The following is a 6,681-nucleotide window of genomic DNA, read 5'->3' as shown; positions in this document are numbered from 1 at the left end:
GATGTCGGTGACAAAGTTCATGTGCACAAGAGGGCTCACACGTATATATACATGCACATGCTTTTCCTCCACATTTTCTTGAAAGCCTTGATTTTTTTTCCTACTATGTCTGAATTCCCTGCTTAGAGATATATGCAAAAAACACAATTGTAAGGGCAGTGGTAGATTCTTGACTCTCATTTCCTTGCATCTCTCAAAGATTCCTCTCAAGCACCTCAAATGTTTGATGATTTTAGAGAAGGTTGCAAAGTCATTCAGGAAGATTATCATGAATTCTGCAGAGGACTCCATCATGCATCTTTGAAAGGTAGCAGAAGCATTGTACAACCCAAACAACATGGAATTATACATGAAGGCACCCCATTTTCTTATGAATGTGGTCTCTTCTTGGTCCTTCACAATGCTATACAAAGTTGATTGTATCCACTATAACAATCCATAAAGCTATACATCTCATGCCTTGCGATTGCATCTACGATCGTGTCAATAAATCGGAGTGGAAAGGGATCTTTAATTGTTTGGGCATTTAGTTTGCTTTTGGGAGCACCACTTTTGGGAAAATCCAGTCAATGCTAGTGACGTGTGTAATGAATCATGCCTTTTGCAGTTATCTCTCTCTTCATTTACCTTCTTGGCACACTTTGGATTCATCATGTATCTTTTCATCTTGTAGGTCTTGCATTTGGTATTGGAGGAATTTGTATTGACACACAGTCGGGTCAACCCCCTTCAAATCCGTGTGCTCCCAAGAAAATATGCCCATGAATTTATTCTTGTACAAAATCCTCAGGTAATTCTTAATTTATCCTGATGGGTTTTGGGTTTTATTTAGTGCCCAGGTTGATCCCTTAGATCTTTTGATCTTTGGTCTCTTTTCCCCATTCCTGGTTCTGCCTTTCCGGGGTCAATTCTTGTGATTTTCGTCGTGGAAATTTTTAGGATAGAATTTCTAAGTCACCGATAGACTTCTTGACATCTATTTCTCCTATTGGGACAATATCTTGTAACAACAAATTTCTCTCCAAGTCCTGCATCATTTCTAGTTTCCACATAGGCTGTTTCTGGCTTCTAGTTGTCTCCCATACTTTGGGGTCCAGCCTTGGTTCTGATTTCCTAATTCCCTTGATTACCAATTTGTCTTCTTGCTAGTTCTGAATGAATCTTGCTGCTCTAAGGCAGGGTCTTCCCAGTGGAATTGGATAAGTTTATGCTTCCTACATCTCTTTATGATAAATGTCACTTGAAATTCTATTCACTCTATGTGAATGTTGACATTGTTGATTATTCCTTCACGTTCTACTTTAAATGGAGCTTTTCTGAGCCCTGGTAGTCTCTGAAATAATATTCACTCATGCTCTGCTATCTGGTATGACCCCTTCAATGGTGAGCCCAATGCCCATCACATTGTACTTGCAATTGGGGTACCAGGTGTAGGAACTGTGGTGCTAGTTTTAAGGGTTGTCCCAAAGTGATCTAAGCTGATGAGTTCTTAAATGTCTCCCAAGCTATTCGTGCTTTCTTTCTTCCATAGTCCTTTTTTGTTGTCCTTATCCTGCCCCTTGTTCAACTTCTTCTGAGCTGGTTCTTTTGTCTTCATGTTTCTAACTTCTTTGTCCTGTCTGTTCTCCTTGTCCATTCTTGATCGGAGGTCCTGCATCTTGAAGGAATCCGTTGATGATTCTTGATTCTGACCTTCTGATCCTTTTGAGTCTTCTTCTTGTCTTTTCTCTTTCCTGGGTTCTTCCTCATTATTTATGTTGTTTCTTTGATAAGGATTTGGATCAATTTTCAAGATTCCTGCTCCCTTGGCTTTTCCTTCCACTCCTCTACCTTTTGCTTTTCTGCTTTGATTTTTCTCTCTCTTCTACTGCTGCTACTCTTCTTTGCTTAATTGTTATGCCTTACTTTACCATCTTGGGTTACTTTTCCCACTTTGTTTCTGATCTTGATTGATGACTATCCCCGTTTTCCTCCACTTTGTGGACTTGGAGTACTGGTTTCCTCTTTCCTCTTCCACTGGGGACTTTCTAGGTTGATGGTCTCGTCTTTCTTTATGTACCCAGCTGTGATCTTGGCTGTCTTCAGTTGTAATAATTTCTTAGGTGATCTAATATTTCTCTTTGGTTTAATGCTCCCTGATTGGCACCTCCTTATCTGGGCCATCTTCCTAGTTCTCTGACTTTGATTCTTTGATTCAGATTCCTTTTTGTATTTTATCCTTTCTACTCCTTCAAGCTTGACTGTTTTGCAGGTGTTGCCAAGAGTTTCCTAGTCAATTCTATGGCTTCTTTCTTCCCCTTCTTTCAGTTCCACATTTTCCCTACCTCCTTTAAGCCTCCTAGAATGGGCCCCTCATGTTCCTCTTGCTCTTGGCTCTCATCCTTTTCCTCCCTGCCTCTTTGCAATAAATTGGGAAGTTTGCCTTGACATGCCTAGCTCATTCAAGATAATCTCAACTGCTGGTTGAAATCTTTACAGGAAAGCATAACCTATGAATTTGGAAGATGGGTACTCAAAATACCACTTTTGGGCTCTCCTCTGTAAGGATAATGAGAAGAAGGTTGCCTTCTCCTCGTCTCAAAGCGTAATAGAGTAGTGCACATGACTCAAATGCTTGTACATGTACCTTCTCCCTATTCTGAACCTTTGGTAGTTCTGTCTCCACCATTGGACTTATTCTGTGGCAAGCTTCTTGACTGTAGTTTTCTTGTCCTCCCCGTCGACCTGAGCATTTTGCTCCCTCCAAATTTCTTCCTGGTTTTTCCACTTATCCATTTCCTTTCTGTTTGTCTTGCTTTCCATTTTTATTTTTCTCACCGACTTTCCTTATATCTTACCTACATCCCTCTTGGTTGGTTTTCTATATTGTCATGATTTTTATTAGCCAATGTTATTGTCTTATATATATATATATATATATATTTTGGATAGATGGCGGCAAGGAGCATAGGCTTTCAAAGAAAGAAAATCCAGTTGCTCGAAGATTGTTTTAATGGTTTGCGCATGTGTGTTTGGTTGTCACCACGGAGGATCTACAATTGAGCCATAAAAATTAAATAGATTATAGTAAACAATGATGACTATTATAGCAAACGTTAGGACCAATACCTTCAATATCTTGTCCATCGCATAATAAATGAAAATGATCTCCTTGCCACATCCATCCTATGCAGTATTACCTGTGATATCAAATATAATAATACCTTCACTAATCATTTACGCATGATTATGGGGTCTCTCTCTCTCTCTCTCTCTCTCTCTCTCTCTCTCTCGACGTTAAGTATTTAGAACTTAGCAAGAAATAGTAATAATGCCACAGTAAAGGAAAGCAAGTCAAAAGCAAAACATTTTCTTATTCGAAGGTTATAAAAACAAAGAAGAACTCACCATGCCCCTATAGCCATCTCAAAATTTTAAACCACCCCTTCAGCAACAATACCATACTTCTGGATTTGCATGGTGGCTTTACCTCAATGTCAACCATTTATTCCAGACAATATAAGTATATTTATATATATCAATTTAATATTACTGGCAATGGAAACGCCAGTGTGGGAGATAAATTGCAAGAATTTTGCCATCCAACTCCTATTTATCTTCATGTCTTTGCATCACACAAAAAAAATGTCAATCTAAAAAAAGAAACATCAATCAACTTGAAAGCATGTACACTTACTGAAAGACAACATAGATTGCACATGCCACTTATTTGTGAACATTCTCCTTCCAAATGTTTGCTTGATTGATACAACGATAGCTACGAATGAAGTCTCTAGCATTTGTAGGCTGCCTTATGGGCATACATTACATTTACATTTTTCTAGATGCCATTTGCAGTACCTCTTTGTAGACAACATTAGCTGTGTAGACTCATTCGTACCTTCACATTGCTGCTTTCATGGTCCAGGATATCTTTTACACACACTTTCACTACATCTGATGATCTAAAATGTAACATAGAAACATACAACTATCCATGCGTGAATACTTGTGTAGCCAAATAAAGTCCCAACACACTCAATGTTTGACCTTGGGACTTATTTATTGACATACCAAAAGCTAGCCTCACAGGAAATTGCACCCTTCTCATGTCAAAAGACAACTAAAGCATTGATGGAATGAATGTTATCCTTGGAATGAAGACCCTATCTCCAATGTTTGTACCTGTAATAATTTCTGCTTCTATCACCTTTAAGTGAAATTGCTTACATATCGTCTTGTACCGTTACAAAGTCCCCGCCGGAGGATCCAAATTACGCAGAAGCATGATAGGAGCATTCATCTTTAAAAGCAAGTGGTGAGGAGGGTAACCACCACCTAGACTCAAACTATTCAAGTACTCAACTGTATGCAATATTATGTCACTCTCAAAAGAAACAATTGAATCTTCACTGAGGTATTCTCTTTCAAGACCAAGTAATGCAGCCAAGGCTAGTTCATTAATCTCATCCACCTCTTGATTTCGTGGTGCAAGAATAGCACGGTCTTTGATGAATCATGCATAATCCTCCACTCTTTGAAGATCTCTGTATAATCTTTAAACTTTACAAAATCTCTTTATATCTTAGTCAACATGTTTCATAACCTTGTATACCGGCACTATAAACATGTAGACACCTCCTAGTTTCCTTTCTAAAATCCTAAATTAGCAACCATTGGGAAGTTCTTTCAAGCACATTTCTCTGCTGTTTAATAGTTAATATAGTCAAGGTACTAAAATAATTTTTATTTGATTATTCTCTTAGGTCATATATTCTGTCTATTCTTACTCTACAATCAAAAAGACAATATAACAAACGTAGAACATGTTGAGAGATAAAGAAAGTAAGAGCCACAGAATAAAAAAGAAAGGGAGATGTAAAGACTTCGAGAAAAAGACAGTGGTCTAACAAAGAAAAAGTTTATAGCTTAAATTGCACTTATGTGCACACACAACAGTATTAAATGTGGCAAAGATCATAATTACGTAAACATTTGCCATAAAAATCATCAATATTAAAACACCCATAAGATAGAAAGAGATATAGAAATTATTTTAATGTGCAGTATATCACCAAGCATGTTAACTCCAACTTCACAAATAGATAGAGACAAAAGCACAACAATAAAACTAACCTCAAGTTGAGGAGAGAACGGTATTCGAAACCACCAACTTTGATGCTATCGTCCTTGTGCTTGCCTCTACACAATCACACACAAACATTAAAGCAATTATAACTCTTATGGTTTGTATATTTTTCTCACCCTGTCCTAGCTACATTTCACACCAAATACACAGAAAAAAAAGACAAAGTAGCTATATGTAGACATCAAGCAATAATCTTCAAGATTATTACATTATCTTTACCAATTTCCTTAACTGAATGCACTTCAGTATTTTCATAAAAATGAAGTGCTTTTCCTCGGAGCTACTACATTTGTTACCCACAATGTAAAAGCCATCTACTAATCCCAATGCCTCTTTGATTAAGAGGAGCTTGAGATTGTCATCTAGCCTATAGGGGTCTAAGACTATATAAATATAGCGTGAATTGGGATCATCCCATCCATAAAATACAAGAACTTCTCATTTTGGACTAGGTTGCTATCCAAAAAAACCCAATTGTGGCATCTCCTCAAAGAAGATTGTATCTAACAATTGATTATTGTCATAAGTCAACTTTAGAATGTCTAATGCCATGTTCTGCATAAGAAATAATCAAACTATACATTAATAATAATCATGAAAAGAATGAGACAGACAAACACAATATTTTATTTAAAAAAAACGTACATATAAGTAAGTTGATGCATGACTACTATGTGCAAGTGAATGAATCATAATTGTAACTACTATATGCGTGCGTATGGGTGTAAGAATCATGATTGTAACGACTATGTGCGTGCGCATGGGTGAAAAATGAATAATTGTAACTACTATGTGTGTGTACATGTGTGTTTCAATTTGTACATATGGGTGCCTTTAACCCATTGCGTTCACAACACACTAAGGAGATCAAGGCCTATCTTAAACCATGATGTAGTTTTTTCGAACATTTCACAAACTTGTTGCACTCATGCTCTATTTCATATTTCATATATAATATGGGACATTAAACCATTGTTTGCACATATTTAAACTATTTCATTTTTCATATATACTATGGGACATTAAACTATTGTGCACACATATTTAAACTATTTCATTGTTCATATATACTATGGGACATTAAGCTATTGTGTGCACATATTTAAAAAAATAAAACCAACATGCGTGTGAATAGTTATCTCTAGGATCTTCTTGCGCTTGGAAAATATTGATCCCCAATAAAAAAATACTTAAGCCATTTTGAAACACACACACACACACACGGTGCACATTAAAAATACTTACATTTTGAAAAACTTGAAAAACTTTAACATTATTAACATTTAAAAAAAAAACTCTCAAACAAACACACTCTCTCTCTCTCTCTCTCTCTCTCTCTCACACACACACACACACACACACACACACACACACACACATTTTTTGTATCAATTAATGAAAGCTCTGCTAGAGAAGCTCTATGGGACCGGCGAATCTATACCAGAGAACTTTGCCGCTACCATAGATTCCACTACCTACATTCTCTTTAGAGTCGAGCTGAGACCCTTTGCACAGGTAAGGACTACGCTAGTATGTTCTTCACAATAAGGGCA

Source organism: Cibotium barometz, chromosome 45 (genome assembly GCF_041138505.1).
Source record: "Cibotium barometz isolate CiBa-2024 chromosome 45, ASM4113850v1, whole genome shotgun sequence".
Lineage (NCBI taxonomy): Eukaryota > Viridiplantae > Streptophyta > Polypodiopsida > Cyatheales > Cibotiaceae > Cibotium > Cibotium barometz.
This window is presented reverse-complemented; position numbering follows the sequence as displayed.